The sequence below is a fragment of the Aotus nancymaae genome, unplaced genomic scaffold (genome assembly GCF_030222135.1).
Source record: "Aotus nancymaae isolate 86718 unplaced genomic scaffold, 86718_ANA_hifiasm-v0.15.2.pri h1tg000003l, whole genome shotgun sequence".
NCBI lineage: Eukaryota > Metazoa > Chordata > Mammalia > Primates > Aotidae > Aotus > Aotus nancymaae.
Window position 1 is genome coordinate 38,475,496 of NW_026988414.1, and position 18,180 is coordinate 38,493,675.

The window sequence follows — 18,180 nt, forward strand, 5'->3', positions numbered from 1 at the left end:
AAGGTGGAACTCTAATATCTCTCCCAGTACCCCTTTCTCATTGTGGGTCTTAAGACCTTCCCCAGGCCAAGCAAGATGGCTTACTCCTATAATCCCAGGATTTGGGGAGGCTGAAGTGGAAGGATCACTTGAGGTCAGGAGTTTGAGACCTGCCTGACCAACACAGTAAAACCCCATCTTTACTAAAATACAAAAATTAGACAGGCGTGGTGCCGCACACCTGTAATCTCAGCTACTCGGAGACGGAGGCTGCAGTGAGCCAAAATAGTGCCACTGCACTCCAGCCTGGGCAACAGAATCAAAGTGTGTCTCAAAAAATATAAATAAATAAGAGGAGGCCAGGAGCTGTGGCTCACGCCTGTGATCCCAGTGCTTTGGGAGGCCGAGGCAGGCAGATTACCTGAGGTCAGGAGTTCAAGACCAGCCTGACCAACATGAAGAGAAATGCCATCACTACTAAAAACACAAAAAATTAGCCGGGCATGGTAGCACATGCCTGTTATCCCAGCTGCTCAGGAGGCTGAGGCAGGAGAATCTCTTGAACCCAAGAGACAGAGGTTGTGGTGAGCCAAGATCACACCATTGCACTCGAGCCTGGGCAACAAGAGTGAAACTTAGTCTCAAAAAAAAAAAAAAGGGAGAGACCCTCCCCAGAAAGAGTCCCACTCTGTACTTTGGGAGAAGGAATGCTTGATGCTGACATCATGAAGTTTCCACAAAAACTCAAGAGGACTAGATTTGGAGACCTTCCAGCTAGCTCAACACCCAGATGGAGGTTCATGGATGGTGATGCCCCAGAGAGGATACGGAAAGTCAGTGCACCTTCCCCCATACTTGCCAGACAAATCTCTTCATCTGTATCCTTTGTAATAGCCTTTAGAATAAACCAGTAAACATACAAGTGTTTCTCTGAATTCTGTGAAACACTCTAGCAATCAAGGATAAAGGAAACCCCAACATGAGTGAAGTCGGTGGTCAGAAGCACTTGAGGCCCGGACTTGTGACTGATGAGGGTTAGGGGGCAATCTCGGAGACTCTGCATTCAACCAGCGGGCTCTGACACTATCTCCAGGTAGATAGTGTCAGCATTGAACTGTAGGACACCAACTGGTATCAGCTGTTCAGTGTGTGGGGAAAACTGCCCACACATTTGGTCACAAAATTTTTTCTGTGTTGATAATTGTGGTGGTGTGTGAGTAGAAAAAAAATTTTTCAAGTTTTTACAAAGCAGGATGAATCTACATTTTTGTTGCTGTTGTTGGGACAGAACCTCAGTCTGCTACCCAGGCAGTACTGCAGTGGCACGAACTCGGCTCACTGCAACCTCCACCTCCCAGTTCAAGTGATTCTCCTGCCTCAGTCCCCCAAGTAGCTGGGATTACAGGCACACACACCACACCCACTAATTTTTGTATTTTTAGTAGAGATCAGGTTTCACCATGTTGGCCAGGCTGGTCTTCAACTCCTGACTTCAGGTGATCCAGCCGCCTCAGCGTCCCAAAGTGCTAAGATTACAGGTATGAGCCACCACCCCCAGCCAAATCTACTTTTATGCATTTGGAACTTTCTAAAATAAAGAACTAAAACAAGGCTGGATGCCACGGCTGGCACCTGTAATCCTAGCACTCTGGGAAGCCAAGGCAGGCAGAAGTTTGAGACCAGCCTGGGCAACATGATGAAACCCTGTCTCTACAAAAAATACAAAAATTAGCCAGGCGTAGTGGCATACCTGTGTAGTCCCAGCTACTTGGGGGGGCTGAGACAGGAGGATCACTTGAACCTAGGAAGTAAAGGCTGCAGTGAGCCAAGATCACACCACTGTACTCCAGCATGGGTGACAACAAAGTGAAGTCTTGTCTTTAAAAAAAAAGATTAAAATTAAAATGCTAAAAAGTCCTCTGTAAAGGAGACACACAAAATATTTTTTAAAAGGCTAGGCCTGGTGACTCATGTCTGTAATTGTAGCACGCTGAGATGTGCAGACAGGAGGGTTGCTCAAGGAGCTCAGGTGTTGGTTAGAGATCATCCTGAGTAACACGGTAAAACTCTGTCTCTATAAAAACTACAAAAATTAGTCGAGTGTGGTGGTCCCAGTTACTGGGGAGACTGAGGTAGGAGGATTGCTTGAGCCCAGCAGGTTAAGACTGCATTAAGCCCAGATCATACCACTACACTCCAGCCTTAGCGACAGAGTGAGATCCTGTCTCAAAAAAATAAAATAAACAATAAAAGCTAACTAATTCTTTTGGCTCTCTGAGCAGCACCATGGCGGTTGGCAAGAACAAGCGCCTTATGAAAGGCGGCAAAAAGGAAGCCAACAAGAAAGTGGTTGATCCATTTTCTAAGAAAGATTTGTATGATGTGAAAGCACCCACTATGTTCAATATAAGAAATACTGGAAAGACGCTAGTCAACAGGACCCAAGGAACCAAAATTGCATCTGATGGCCTCAAGCGTCGAGTGTTTGAAGTTAGTCTTGCTGATTTGCAGAATGATGAAGTTGCATTTAGGAAATTCAAGCTGATTACTGAAGATGTTCAGGGCAAAAACTGCCTAACTTCCATGGCATGGATCTTACCTGTGACAAAATGTGTTCCATGGTCAAAAAATGGCAGACAATGATTGAAGCTCATGTTGATATCAAGACTACCGATGGTTACTTGCTTCATCTGTTCTGTGTTGGTTTTACTAAAAAACGCAACAATCAGATACGGAAGATCTCTTATGCTCAGCACCAACAGGTCCGCCAAATCCAGAAGAAGAAGATGGAAATCATGACCCGAGAGGTGCAGACAAATGACTTGAAAGAAGTCGTCAATAAATTGATTCCAGACAGCATTGGAAAAGACATAGAAAAGGCTTGCCAATCTATTTATCCTCTCCATGATGTCTTCATTAGAAAAGTAAAAATGCTGAAGAAGCCCAAGTTTGAATTGGGAAAACTCATGGAGCTTCATGGTGAAGGCAGTAGTTCCGGAAAAGCCACTGGGGATGAGACAGGTGCTAAAGTTGAACGATGGATATGAACCACCAGTCCAAGAATCTGTTTAAAGTTCAGACTTATAATAGTGGCAAATAAAAAGTTTTATTTGTGGTTGAGTGGGGGAGCTAACTAATTAATGTAAAAGAATGTGTGTTACATAACAAGTTGATTTCATTGGCCAAACTGTGAAAATATAAATCACCTAAACATATATAAACTACATATGTGTGCTTATACTTGATCAGTTATCAACACTCAATATTTAGGTAATTTTTTTTAAAGGGGCAATATTGGCTTGGGTGCAGTGGCTCGCGTCTATAATCTCAGCACTTTGGGAGGCCAAGGTGGGCAGATCACAAGGTCAAGAGTTCTAGGCCAGCCTGGCCAACATGGTGAAACCCCGTCTCTACTAAAAATACAAAAATTAGCCAGGTGTGGAGGCGCGTGCCTGTAATCCCAGCTACTCAGGAGGCTAAGGCAAGAGAACTGCTTGACCCAGGAGGTAGAGGTTGCAGTGAGCCAAGACTGCACGACTGCACTCCAGCCTAGGAGACAGAACAAGACTCCATCTCAAAAAAAGGTGGGGGAAATATTTTATTTAGGTATTTTTTGGTTGTGTTCTTGAGATAGGGTCTTACTATGTCACCCAGACTGGAGTGCAGTGGCACATTCACGGCTCACTGCAGCCTTGACCTCCTGGGCTCAAGCAATCCTCCCACCTCAGCCTCCCTAGTAGGTAGGATTACAGGCGTGCACCACCATACCTAAGTTTAAAAAATATATATATTTTTTGAGACAGAGTCTCACTCTGTCACCCAAGCTGGCGTGCACTGCCATGATCTCAGCTCACTGTAACCTCTGCCTCCCAGGTTCAAGCGATTCTCCTGCCTCAGCCTCCCAAGTAGCTGGGACTACAGGTGCATGCCACCACACCCGGCTAATTTTTGTATTTTTAGTAGAAATGGATTTTCACTATGTCGGACAGGCTGGTCTTGAACTCCTGACCTCGTGATCTGCCCACCTCAGCCTCCCAAAGTGCTGGGATTACAGGCATGAGCCACCATGCCTGGCCAGTAAAATTTTTTATAAAGACAGGGTTTTGCCATCTTGCCCGGGCTGGTCTTGAACTCCTGGCCTCAAACAATCCTCCTGCCCTGGCCTCCCAAAATGCTAGGATTACAGGCATAAGCCACTGCACCTGACCTAGATGTCCTATCTAAAAATTTTTCTTCAACAAAGTTTTCAGCCCTAGTAGCCAAAGTGACACAGAATGTGCACTGAATGTGTTTTAAAAGACAATGATGGTCTAGTACTACTGACATAAGGAGGTAGTGATGTCGAAGTGTTGGTAGCTACCATTTAGATTCCAGCTATAAAAAGTAGTCTCTGGTAATCCTCCACATTAAGTATACTTAATGACATAGTCACCAACATGGCCACCTAATTTCATACCCCATAAACAGCTCTTCAGGTAAAACTAATTTTATAAAAATGTCCATAAACTACAAGAAACAATCCAAAAACCTTTATACAGATATCACCTAGAAGAGCACTCAAATATTTGAGTGCAGAATTACAAAACCATTTCTCTATTAGATCAATCACAAATCTGTCAAACTACATTCCTGATTAATGACTTAAGTATAGACAATGCCAAAAACTGAGTAATATTCTACAATTTAATTATTATTTCTCTTGGATTAACTTTTAATCATACTTAATCCAAAACTAGTCCAGTGACCACCAGATACTGACCAGCCGAAAAGATAGTCATGTCTTTCTCATATTCCACAGAAAGGCACTTCATTTTGTTCATTTGTTCATTTTCTAACAAAAAGCTTAGAGATAGGGAAAACCAAAGTCAGCGAACAGCCAAAAGTATGTTCGAAATGCACTTCCTGCCTCCTAACTCCAAAGTTTAGAATTACTTGCCAACCAAACCTTTCTAAATAGTTCTGATTTATCCAGTGACATTGTGCCACATTACCATAATCATAGTAATCAGAAACAACTTGATGTGCATTTTCAAATTTGGTTATGTAAAATTCATTAGAAATCTGTCTCCACATGTACTTTAAAACATATCCCCAAGCCTATGCACTCATGATTTCTGTATCCTAAAGCAGGTATAATTTTGCAGTATACAATATGCTTTCTTTTTTTTTTTTTTTTGGAGACGGAGTTTTGCTCGTTACCCAGGCTGGAGTGCAATGGCACGATCTCGGCTCACCGCAACCTCCGCCTCCTGGGTTCAGGCAATTCTCCTGCCTCAGCCTCCTGAGTAGCTGGGATTACAGGCACGTGCCACCATGCCCAGCTAATTTTTTGTATATTTAGTACAGACGGGGTTTCACCATGTTGACGAGGATGGTCTCGATCTCTCGACCTCGTGATTCACCCGCCTCGGCCTCCCAAAGTGCTGGGATTACAGGCGTGAGCCACCGCACCCGGCCAGTCATAACAAATTTAAGAAACTTTCTGATATCAAAATTTATTACACAGCTACAGTTACCAAGATAGTGTGACACTGCCATAAACAGATCAAATAGAACAGGTCCAAATATAGATATGATAAAATATTTCAGAAAGGGTAATTTCAGCAAAAAGTGCTAAAATAGATATCTATGTGCAAACAAAAAAATCTTCCATCCACATCACCTCATACATTAAAAAAATTAAGTCAAAATGAATCATAGACAAAAAAGTCAAACCTAAAACTATAAAACTTAGAGAACGTCTTTCTGAAATTAAGTAAAGATTCTTAGATATAACACTAAAAGCACAAAACACAAAGGAGAAACTAAAGGGGACTTCAACAAAATCAAAAACTTCTTATAAGACACTGTTAGAGAAAAAAAAAACCTACCTGAATGTATGAAATACATTTAAATATATCTCTGTTCTAGTGCCAGGCGTGGTAGCTCACACCTGTAATCCCAGCACTTTGGAGGCTAAGGTGGGCGGATCACAAGGTCAAGAGATCAAGACCAACCTGGACAACATGGTGAAACCCTGTCTCTACTAAAAATACAAAAATTAGCTGGGCATGGTAGAGCATGTCTGTAATCCCAGCTACGTGGGAGGCTGAGGCAGGAGAATCCTTGAACTGGAAAGGCGGAGGTTGCAGTGAACCGACATCGTGCCACTGCACTCTAGCCTGGGGAAAGAGCAAGACTCTACCTCAAAAAAAAAAAAAAATCGGTTCTCTTCTGAATCTTCTAGTAAAAAGACAAAAGAAAAAAAAATCTGTGTATGTATAAGCATATAAGCAAAGAAAAAAAAGATAAAAACAATTCACAGGGACCAATAAAGTGAGTTTGAGTAAGAAATGTTAGGGGTCAACTCCCAGTTCTGCAACTTACTATGTTATATATCCCTTGTACAAGTTAACATCTCTGAATTTCAGGTACCCAATCAGTAAAATGAGAATAATAGGCTGGTCCAATAGTGGTGGCTCATCAGAACTTATTCACAGTAGTGTTACTAAAGCTGGTATATAACCCCCAACTGCTAAATTTGACTGGCTTAAAAAAAAATAAAATAGGGGGCCGGGCGCGGTGGCTCAAGCCTGTAATCCCAGCACTTTGGGAGGCCGAGGCGGGTGGATCATGAGGTCAAGAGATCGAGACCATCCTGGTCAACATGGTGAAACCCCATCTCTATTAAAAATACAAAAAATGAGCTGGGCATAGTGGCGCGTGCCTGTAATCCCAGCTACTCAGGAGGCTGAGGCAGGAGAATTGCCTGAACCCAGGAGGCGGAGGTTGCGGTGAGCCGAGATCGCGCCATTGCACTCCAGCCTGGGTAACAAGTGCGAAACTCCATCTCAAAAAAAATAAAATAAAATAAAATAGGGATTATAATAGTAACTATCTCACAAAATTATTGTAAGTGCTTAGAATAATCTGAACACATGGCATAATGTTTTCAATAAATGTGAGCTCCACAAATATTTTATACAAATATTCTAGCCAGGCGCAGTGGCTCACACCTGTAATCCCAGCACTTTGGGAGGCTAAGGCAGGCAGATCACCTTAGGTCAGAAGTTCGAGACCAGCCTGACCAATATGGTGAAACCCTGTCTTAAAATATATATATATGTATTTTTTTTTTCTAATAGTGGATATTTCCAATATTTCCAATTGTGGCCTAAAGAAAATTTTTACTTTTCTTTGTATATCTCTCTATATTCTAACTTTTTAAAATGACTATTTATTTTATATTCTTAGCAATATAATTTTAAGCCCTCAAAATTAACACAAAATGAAATAAATAAACCTAACTGTTCATAAAATTAGTAAAATGACCAAAGAATATAATTATTTGAAGTGACTTTAGAACTCGGCATTTTTTTTTTTTTTTGAGATGGAGTCTCACTCTGTTGCCCAAGCTGGAGTGCAGTGGCAAGAAGTGCAGTGGCAAGATCTCAGCTTCCCAAGTAGCTGGGACTACAGGTGCTCGCCACCACGCCCAGCTAATTTTATGTATTTTAGTAGAGATGGGGTTTCACCATGTTGGCCAGGATGGTCTCGATCTCCTGACCTCGTGATCTGCCCGCCTCAGCCTCCCAAAGTGCTGGGATTGCAGGCGTGAGCCACACCACACCCAGCCTAGAACTCAGTATTCTAATTGCACATATCAGTAAAATATATATGTAGTGTTATGAGATATATTGGTTTTCATCCACTGTTCCTGGTTCATAATTCCCACAGCCCTAGTTACAGTCTTCTGGTACAATATTGGGTATGTTAGATCTTAGGGGCAGGTCTCAGGAAACAAAATCTCTTCCTCTGCCCTACTTTCACCTGCCCCAAGGGAGGACACTAATCTTTCCCCACCTTTCTGACTGTGGGTCTCAACACGCTCCCCAGAGAGGGGACTGCCCTATACCCTGAGAGAAGGCATGATGACATCATGAAGCTTCCACAAAAGCCCAGGAGGACTGGGTTCAGAGAGCTTCCGGATAGCTGAACACCTGGAGGTTCCTGGATGGTGGTGCCCCAAGAAGGGTATAGAAACTCCACACCCACCCCCCATACCTTGCTCTATGCATCCCTTCATCTATATTCTTTTCAAGATCCTTTAGAATAAACCAATAAATATAAGTGTTTCCCTGAGTTCTGTGAGAGCCTCCAGCAAATTAACCAAACCCAAAAAGGAGATCATGGGAATCCCAACATGAAGACAGAGGGTCATAAGATTCAAGGCCCTAGAACACCCAGCTGGTGTCCACTGCTTGGTGCAGGGGAAAAAACCCACACTTTTGGTCACAGATGTGTTCTATGCTGATGACTGTTGTGGTGGTGTGAAATTGGAGGAAGAATGTGCTTTGAGAATTTTCCCCTATATAATATTTTTATTTTTATTTTGAGACAAAGCCTCACTCTGTCACACAGGCTGGAGTGCAGTGGCACAATCTCACCTCACTGCAACCTCCATCTCCTGAGTTCAAGTGATTCTCCTGCCTCGGACCCCCGAGTAACTGGGATTACAGGTGCAGACCGCCACGCCCAGTTAATTTTTTGTATTTTTAGTCGAGAGATGGGATTTCGCCATATTGGCCAGGCTGTTCTCAAATTCCTGACCTCAAGTGATTCGCCCACCTTGCCTCCCAAAGTGCTGGGATTATAGACATGAACCATCGTGCCAAGCCCTCCCTATACAGTATTTTTTTTTTTTTTGAGACGGAGTTTCGCTCTTGTTACCCAGGCTGGAGTGCAATGGCGTGATCTCGGCTTACCGCAACCTCCGCCTCCTGGGTTCAGGCAATTCTCCTGCCTCAGCCTCCTGAGTAGCTGGGATTACAGGCACACACCACCATGCCCAGCTAATTTTTTGTATTTTTAGTAGAGACGGGGTTTCACCATGTTGACCAGGATAGTCTCGATCTCTTGACCTCGTGATCCACCTGCCTCAGCCTCCCAAAGTGCTGGCATTACAGGCGTGAGCCACCGCGCCCAGCCTATACAGTATTTTAAGAACATAAAGCACGGCAAAGATTTTAGATTTTACTTATTAGCTATAACAGTAATCTTATTATTTTTTAAAACTATTTCTATATGAGTCCAATATAGAAAATAAGTAATTATACTTGTAAAGAACTAGTATTTTTTATATAAAAGAGAGAAAAGGCAAAATATTTAGAGTCATGTAATTTTTTTTTTTTTTGAGATGGAGTTTCGCTCTTGTTGCCCAGGCTCTAGTGTAATGGCATGACCTCGGTTCACTGTAACCCCTGCCTCCCAGGTTCAAGCAATTCTCCTGCCTAAACTTCCCAAATAGCTGGGATTACAGGCATGTGCCACCATGTCCCGCTAATTTTGTATTTTTTTAGTAGAGATGGGGTTTCTCCATGTTGGTCAGGCTGGTCTCAAACCTCCAACTCCAGGTGATTCACCTGCCTAAATCTCCCAAAGTGCTGGGATTACAGACGTAAGCCACTGCACCCGGCCTTAAAGTCATATAATTCTAAAATCTAAATTACGAATCTATTTCTTTGCAGAAGCTAAAAATTAATCAAATAATATAAGTATCATTATAAACTTCCAATTAAAAAAATATATATACATTAGCCAGGCTTGGTAGCTCACACCTGTAATGCCAGCACTTTGGGAGACCAACGCAGGCAAATCATCTGAGGTCAGGAGTTCAAGACCAGTCTGGCCAACATGGTAAAACCCCGACTATACTAAAAATAAAAAAATTAGCCAGGCATGGTGGGGGATGCCTGTAATCCCAGCTATTCAGGAGGCTGAGGCAGGAGAGTCGCTTGAACATGGGAGGTAGAGGTTGCAGTGAGCCGAGATCATGCCACTGCACTCCAGCCTAGGTGACAGAATGAGACTCCATCTCAAAAAATAAATACATAAAATAAAAAATAAAACAAAAAACAAACCTAATAATTTTGGGCTGGGCATGATGGTTCACACCTATAATTCCAACACTTTAGGAGGCTGAGGTGAGAGGACTGCTTGAGCCCAGGAGCTTGAGACTAGCCTGAGCAATGGCGAAACCCCGTCTCTACAAAAATTTCAAAAAAAAATTGTCAGGCATGGTAGCATGTGCCTGCAGTACCAGCCACTTGGGAAGCTGAGGCAGGAGAATCATCTGAACCTGGGAAGTCAAGGCTGCAGTGAGCTGTGACTGCGTCGCTGCAGAAAAGGGAAAAAAGATTTCCTATTAAATTACAAGAACTGCCAGGCATGGTGGCTCACACCTGCAACCCCAGCACTTTGGGAGAACAAGGCAGGCGGATCACTTGAGTTCAGGAATTCAAGACCAGCCTGGCCAACATGGTGAAACTGTTGCTACTAAAAATACAAAAAGTAGCCAGGTATGGTGGCAAGAACCTGTAATCCCAGCTACTCAGGAAGCTGACGTGGGAGAATCACTCAAATCCCGGAGGAGGAAGTTGCAATGAGCCAAGATCGCACCACTGCACTCCAGGCTGGGCGACAGAGCGAGACTCTGTCTTAAAAAAAAAAAAAAAAGATATAATGATCTACTAGAAGAAAGAAATGGGGAAGTTACTGCCTATATCCTTCCCCATGAAACTACAGAAGGAAATGTTAACACTCCCAAACTATAGAAAGATTTTGGGCCAGGAGCAGTGGCTCACACCTATAATCCCAGCACTTTGGGAGGCTGAGGCGGGCCAATCACCTGAGGTCAGGAGTTCGAGACCAGCCTGACCAACATGGAGAAATCCCCTCTCTATTAAAAATACAAAATTAGCCAAGTGTGGTGGCACATGCCTGTAATCCCAGCTACTCAGGAGGCTGAGGCAGAAGAATCACTTGAACCAGAGGCAGAGGTTGTGGTGAGCTGAGATAGCGCCACTGCACTCCAGCCTGGGCAACAAAAGCAAAACTCCGTCTCAAAAAAAAATAAAATAAAAAAGAAAAAGAGAAAAACATCCTTCTAAGATGTTTCCATATCAGCTCTTCCACAATCCACAATTATTCTTGATAAAGCCCAATACTGTAAAAACTAGACATCAAAAAAAAAATCTTTGAATATATTTTAGTGGAAGTGCTAACAGCTTAGAATGAATGACTCATTATCAATTGTATACAATACTGTCCACACAAGAAAGGTCTCATTGTCAAATCACATTAACATTTAATAAGATGGATATCTCATTCATAAATCTGTTGATGTCTCAGTTTTGGACAATGTATGTAACAAGTAAGGCACAATCCAACCTGCTTTTAAAACTCTGCCATCCTATAACTCCAAAGATACAATAAGAAAGCAACTCCTAAGAAGTTTGTCTTTGTAAACAAGCAGATATTGAAACTAAATGTCAGATGAGATACCACATTATAGATAGGTATACTATTGTATTTATTAAAACAATATGCCTGGCAGCAAAGAAGGATTTCTCAAAAGTGAAACAAGCACAAACCATGAAAAACTGAAAAATTCAGTTCATTATGAGCTTTTCTCACCAGAAGACTATGAAGAGATGAAAAGTCAAGTCACAAATTGGGAAAGGGTATTTGCAACCTATAAATTAACAAATAATTAGTATCTAAAATATATAAAGAACTTTTTTTTTGAGACAGAGTCTGGAATGCTGTGGCCCAATCTTGGCGCACTGCAACCTCCGCCTCCCAGGTTCAAGCAATTCTCCTGTCTCAGCCTCCTGAGTAGCTGGGACTACAGGTGAGCACCACCACGCGCAGCTGATTTTTTTATTTTTTTTAGTAGAGACGGGTTTCACCATGTTGGCCAGGATGGTCTCGATCTCTTGACCTTGTGATCTGCCCACCTTGGACTCCCAAAGTGCTGGGGTTACAGGCATAAAAACTCTTAAAAATCAATCAGAAAAAGAGAAACGACCAAAAAAAAAATGGCAATCAACTTGAATACACATTTTGCAGAAGCACAAATGGCCAATAAATATACATGAAAAGATGCCCAGGTTCAGGAAATGCTGATTAAAAACACTACAGACACAATTTCAAACCCACCAGATAAGGGAAAAAAAAATTTAAAGTCTGACAGTATCAAGTGTTGGGGAGGAAGTGAAGCAACCAAAACACACTGCTGGCTCTTGACTCAGTAACCACAAGATTTACAATTACCATGAGCCAATTCAGTGACTCAAACACTGGAAGTGTTTGGTAAGCATTAAGCAACTGATAATGACCAATCAAGCATTCTGAGAACACATGAGGATTACTGCCAAATACAAATTTTGGCCCTTAAAGAACTGGATTCAGCCTGACTCAGCAATATAAAAAAGACAACTTTTAGTCATTTATCCAGTTTATTTTGTGAAGTACAAAATATTCAGGTATTCATTTCCCCCTAGAATACTGATGACATAACGTGACTAAATTTTTTTTTTTTTGGTTATTTGTTAACGTGACTAAAATTTTAATGAACTATTTATCATTCCAATTACACTATTATTTCAATGAGAACAAGTAGCTCACAATGGTATTACTTTAAAACTAGTGCTTATACCTTATAGAAATAAAATGGTCCTGTGGCCACCTAAGAGGGACTAAATGGTATCAAAGAATGCAGCATAGGCATCGAGGTTGTACAGATTTCAGTTCACATTCACTCTACCTAGCTGTAACCTTAGTTAAGTTACACAACCTCTGTGATCCTCAGTTTCCTCAATACATAAAAAGCATGCACATCACAACCTACCTACCTAATTCAAGTGTGAGAACTGACTTTTTTTTTTTTTTTTTTTTGAGACAGAGTCTTGCTCTGCCGCCTAGGCTGGAGTGCCGTGGCATGATCTTGGCTCACTGCGACCTCAATCTCCTGGGTTCAAGCGATTCTCCTGCCTCAGCCTCCTGAGTAGCTGGGATTACAGGCACCCACCACCACGCCCAGCTAATTTTTGTATTTTTAGTAGAGACAGGGTTTCACCATGTTGGCCAGGCTGGTCTCGAACTCCTGCCCTCAGGTGACCCACCTGCCTTGGCCTCCCAAAATGCCAGGATTACAGACGTGAACCATTGAGGCCGGCCGAGATTTTTTTTTTTTTTTGAGGTAGGGTCTTGCTCTGTTGCCCAGGCTGAAGTGCAGTGGCATGATTATGGTTCACTGCAGCCTTAACCTCCTGGGCTCAAGTGATCCTCCCACCTCAGCCTCCTGAGTAGCTGGGACTACAGGCATAATCCACCAACTCCAGCTAATTTTTCTGTAATTTTTGTAGAGACAGGGTCTCACTGTGTTATTCAAGCTGGTCTTGAACTTCTGGGCTCAAGCAATCCACCTGCCTGGGATTCCCAAAGTGCTGGGACTACATGCATGAGCCACCACAACAGCCAAGAACTGAGATTATGTCAAGTGTTTAACAATCCTGGCTCATTAGTATATACCCAGTGTTAGCACCCTTTCCTTTGTGAATCTTGCTACTCTCACCTAAAATTTCTAAAACCTAAAATTGTAACTCAATTCATAGGAAAACATTACTGTTACCTTCAAATTATTTTCTAATGTTAAAGCGATACATATGCTACGGGCTGGAAGAGCAATACTCTGCTTGTTTCTTTTTCCTAAGTGAACATACATTTCCTACAAGAAATTCTGCATCAGGCACTGTGGCTCACACCTGTAATCCCAACACTTTGGGAGGCCGAGGCAGGTGGATCACCTTAGATCTGGAGTTCGAGATCGGCCTGACCAACATGGAGAAATTCCAACTCTACTGAAAATGCAAAATTAGCCCGGCGTGGTGGCATATACCTGTAATCCCAGCTACTAGGAGGCTGAGGCAGGAGAATCTCTTGAACCCGGGAGGCGGAGGCTGCAATGAGCCGAGATTGGGCCACTGCACTCCAGCCTGGGCAACAGACCAAGACTCCCTCTCAACAACAACAAAAAAGAAACCAAAAAAAAAAAAAAATTTTTTTCCAGTGAGGTCACAAGAAGTTAGTAAAGTTACCTGCTGTGCAGTGACAGCGATGCTCACTCACTAAAAAAACATTAAGGCCAGGCGCGGTGGCTCAAGCCTGTAATCCCAGCACTTTGGGAAGCCAAGGCGGGTGGATCACGAGGTCAAGAGATCGAGACCATCCTGGTCAACAAGGTGAAACCCCGTCTCTACTAAAAATACAAAAAATTAGCTGGGCATGGTGGCGCATGCCTGTAATCCCAGCTACTCAGGAGGCTGAGGCAGGAGAATTGCCTGAACCCAGGAGATGTAGGTTGCGGTGAGCCGAGATCGTGCCATTGCACTCCAGCCTGGGTAACATGAGTGAAACTCCGTCTCAAAAAAAAAAAAAAAAGAAAGAAATACTAAGTTATTCATTTCCATAATTACAATGAATCTTATTAATGCAACACACAGTAGGCATTCAATAAACACAAATGAATGAATACAACTAGAAACAAAAATTTAATATAATTTCATTTATAGTAAGTTAATGTGGACGATGTAATTATTTTAAGACTTGATACATTTCACATTCTTTGCCATAATACTGAAACTTTTTTTTTTTTTTTGAGACAGTCTCGTTCTGATGCCTAGGCTGGAGTGCAATGCTGGCTCACTACAACCTCCGCCTGCCGGGTTCAAGCCATTCTCCAGCCTCAGCCACACGAGTAGCTGGGATTACAGGCGCCTGCCACCACGCGCAGCTAACTTTTTGTATTTTCAGTAGAGACGGGGTTTCATCGTGTTGGTCAGGCTGGTCTCGAACTCCTGACCTCACGATCCGCCCACCTAGACCTCCCAAAAGTGCTAGGATTTCAGGTGTGAGCCATAGCGCCCGGCCAATACGGAAACTTTTAGTTTAACCAGGTTGGGACATTAACTAGAAAGAACTCTCACTAAAGACTAAGTATCTTGTTTTTCTCACCATCAAATTTGGCAAAATTACAAAGGAAAACATCTATCATATCTATTCAAATTCTCAAATGCTAATAATTATAACTGAAGAGACAAAGCACTAACGAGTAAAGTTAGAACATAATATATAATACTTAACTAAATTACCAAATCTGGTTTTGCAACACTGCATGGTGGCTAAAAAGTACCAACATTTTATTTCAGTTTAACATAAAACGTTATTTTCACGCCCAACCATACTTTTAAGACGCTAGTCTGGATCTGGCAACAAAGGTCAAAGATCACTGATAAACCTCATAAATGAGGAACTTGACGTTCCACAAGAAAGATTGGGGCGGTTCCTGAGGCCCATATAGGTAAGCCTCCACCCAAGAAACAAACAAAAAAGGTAGATAAACGTATCTGGGGAAGACCAAACAAGGCCAAAGATATCCCCAAAGATCACTCACCTCAGGTCTAGTCTCCTCCCTTTCTCCCTAATCTCATTGCTTCTGGGAGAACTTAAATCTCCACCGCACGTCCCCAGCTCACCCTCAACTCCCCACCATTCACCTTCTTTACTAAAAACCTGGGTCCCCCTCCCTAACATCCTCTAGTTCCCACTGAGCTCTCAATCCAGCCCGATAGATGTGTACTGCGCCTATCTTCCAGTAGGGTGTTAGTCTCCTTAATCCGAACTCATTTTCCAGCATCCCATTTGCCCTACGCCCCTTCAACTCAGGTCTCTTCACTCCGACCCTTTTCCCAGAATCCTCCCCAAATCGTGGATCTCCGGCCACTTTCCCTCCCACCTCCTAGCTCCGGCGCCTTTCACCTCGCTCGGCCCCCAGCCCCTTTACCAGTCTCCCAGTACCGGTCCCCCCCAACTCCGCCCCTCTTCCCCCTCCCCCAGAGGGAGGCCCCCCTCACCTGAACGCCGCTGCTGCCGCCGTCCCAGAAGCCCAAAGATGCTGGCACCGGCCGGCCTCCCAGGCTCGGTCCCCGCTGAGCTGCCGACGGCCCCTAGGGAGAGCGAACGCCACCACCTCCAACTCTGTCCGCCCCGGGCCAGGCCGTCACCGTAGCCACCGCCAGTGCCGCAGCCGCCATGTTGAAGCCCTACTTCCCTCCTCCTTCCCCTCACCGCCCCACCCCTTTGGGCGTCTGACGTCATGGCGCCGCGCTCCACACGCCCGGACCAATGGGAGGAGCCGATGGTGACGTAACTAATCTCGCTTCTAGCGAGTAGCTACTCCGGCAAGCCGGAGCCATGCAATTGGAATGAGTAAACCCTGCTGACCTAAGGGGAAGGGGGAAGAGGAGGGAGTCACTAAGAGTGTAAGACTTGGGTTTGGCGATGCGGCCAAAGCGGGAAACCTAAGAGACTTGAATCGCGAAGGGATGCCCAAAGAGCAGCGAGTCCTACTTGGAAATTAAGACATCTAGCTTCTGTTCAGGGTCTGCGACCTGGTACAACTCATACCCTTTCTGGGCCTCACTTTTCCCATGTATATTTGACTAAGTTGAAAGGTGATCTCTAGGCCGGGCGCGGTATCTTACGTCTGTAACTCCAGCACTTTGAGAGGCCGAGGCAGGAGGATCGCTTGAGCCCGGGAGGTCGAGACTGCAGTAGCCATGATCGTACCACTGCACTCTAGGTGGGCAACGGAGCACGACTCTATCAAAAGAAAAAAAAAGAAAAGTAACCTCTAAATCTTCCTTCAATTTTGACATTCGATGGGTTTAAACCTGGTAATCCAATCCCAAGCCTTCACTGCCTTCTCTGGGAGTGTTGTTGTTGTTTCTGTTTTGTTTTTTTGTTTTTTGAGACAAGGTCTCGCTCTGTTGCCTAGGTTGGAGTGCAGTGGCGCATGTTGGCCCACTACAACCCTGCAACCTCCACCTCTTGGGATCAAGTGATCCTCCCATCTCAGCCTTCTGAGTAGCTTAGACTACAGGTGCATGCCACCACTCTAAGATAATTTTTATTATTATTCACATATATATGGGAGAGACAGGGTCTCACCATGTTGCCCAGGCTGGTCGCAAACTCCTGGGCTTAAGTCTCAGTCTCCCAAATTGCTGGGATTATAGGCCCTGTGAGCCATGCCGGTGGCCTTCTGTGTCTTTCTATATCTACTGGAATTAGGAGCACAGAGAATAAGTAATTGAATAAGATGAATCTTGAGCTCAGGAGTTCAAGACCAACCTAAGCAACATAATGAGACCCCCATCTCTACAAAAAGTTTTGTAAAAATTAGGTGAGCCTGGGCAACATAGTGAGACCTTGTCTCTACAAAAACTCAAAAAAATTATCTGGGCATGGTGGTACATGCCTGTGGTCCCAACTACTCAAGAGGTTGAGATAGGTGGATCACTTGGGCCCAAGAGGTTGAGGCTACAGTGAGCCAGGATTCTGCCAATGTACTGCAAACATGAGTGATAGAGCAAGATCTTGTCTCAATAAAATAGACTTGGCACAGTGGCTCACGCCTGTAATCCCAGCACTCTGGGAGGCCAATATGGTCGGATCGTTTGAGCTCAGGAGTTCGAGACCAGCCTGGGCAATGTGGTGAATCTTCATCTCTACCAAAAAAAAGCCAGGCATGATGGCACATGACTGTAGTCCCAGCTATTGGGCCCTGGGGTGGGTGTCTGAGGTGTGAGGTGGGAGAATCACCTGAGCCTGGGGGTCAAGGTAGGAGGGTCGAGGCTGCAGTGAACTGTGATCACACCACTGCACTCTGGCCTAGGTGACAAAGTGAGAATCTGTCTAAAAACAAAATAATTAAAAATAAAAAAATTAGCCAGATGAAGTTGCACACATCTGTGGTCCCAGCTAGTCAGGAAGCTGAGGTGAGAAGATGGCCTGAGCCTGGGAGGTTGAGGATGCTGTGAGCAATGATCATGCCACTGCACTCTAGCCTGGGCAACAGAACCAGACTCTGTCTCAAAAAAAAAAAAAAAAAAAGTTAACTCTATTAAAAGTCAGAGAATGAGCTGGGTGTGATGGCTCTGGCCTGTAATCCAAGCACATTGGGAGACCAAGATGGGAGAATTGCTTAAGGGCAGAAGTTCAAGACCAGCCTGGGCAACATACGGAGGTCTCATCTCTACAAAAAAAAAAAAATTGGGCCGGGCGCGGTGGCTCATGCCTGTAATCCCAGCACTTTGGGAGGCCGAGGCGGGTGGATCACAAGGTCAATAGATCGAGACCATCCTGGTCAACATGGTGAAACCCCGTCTCTACTAAAAATACAAAAAATTAGCTGGGCATGGTGGCGCGTGCCTGTAATCCCAGCTACTCAGGAGGCTGAGGCAGAATTGCCTGAACCCAGGAGGCGGAGGTTGCGGTGAGCTGAGATCGCGCCATTGCACTCCAGCCTGGGTAACAAGA

The 18,180-nt window shown here is 43.9% G+C and overlaps 1 protein-coding gene and 1 pseudogene across 4 annotated transcripts in view; one reads left to right on the forward strand and one right to left on the reverse strand.

Moving 5' to 3' along the window:
• The window catches only part of UBAP1 (ubiquitin associated protein 1), a 100,379-nt gene extending 84,430 nt beyond the window's left edge, over positions 1-15,949 (reverse strand). Inside the window, exon 1 of one of the 4 annotated variants that reach the window (XM_064380563.1) lies at positions 15,714-15,803. The gene's annotated coding sequence lies outside the window, so the exon portion shown is untranslated. Of the gene's footprint in view, positions 1-15,253; positions 15,275-15,713 lie in introns of those variants that run through there. The other 3 variants (XM_012463222.2, XM_012463221.2, XM_064380561.1) reach the window with 3 other exon arrangements.
• LOC105724546 (small ribosomal subunit protein eS1-like) lies at positions 2,266-3,051 on the forward strand (annotated as a pseudogene).
• Positions 15,950-18,180: the final 2,231 nt, after the last annotated feature.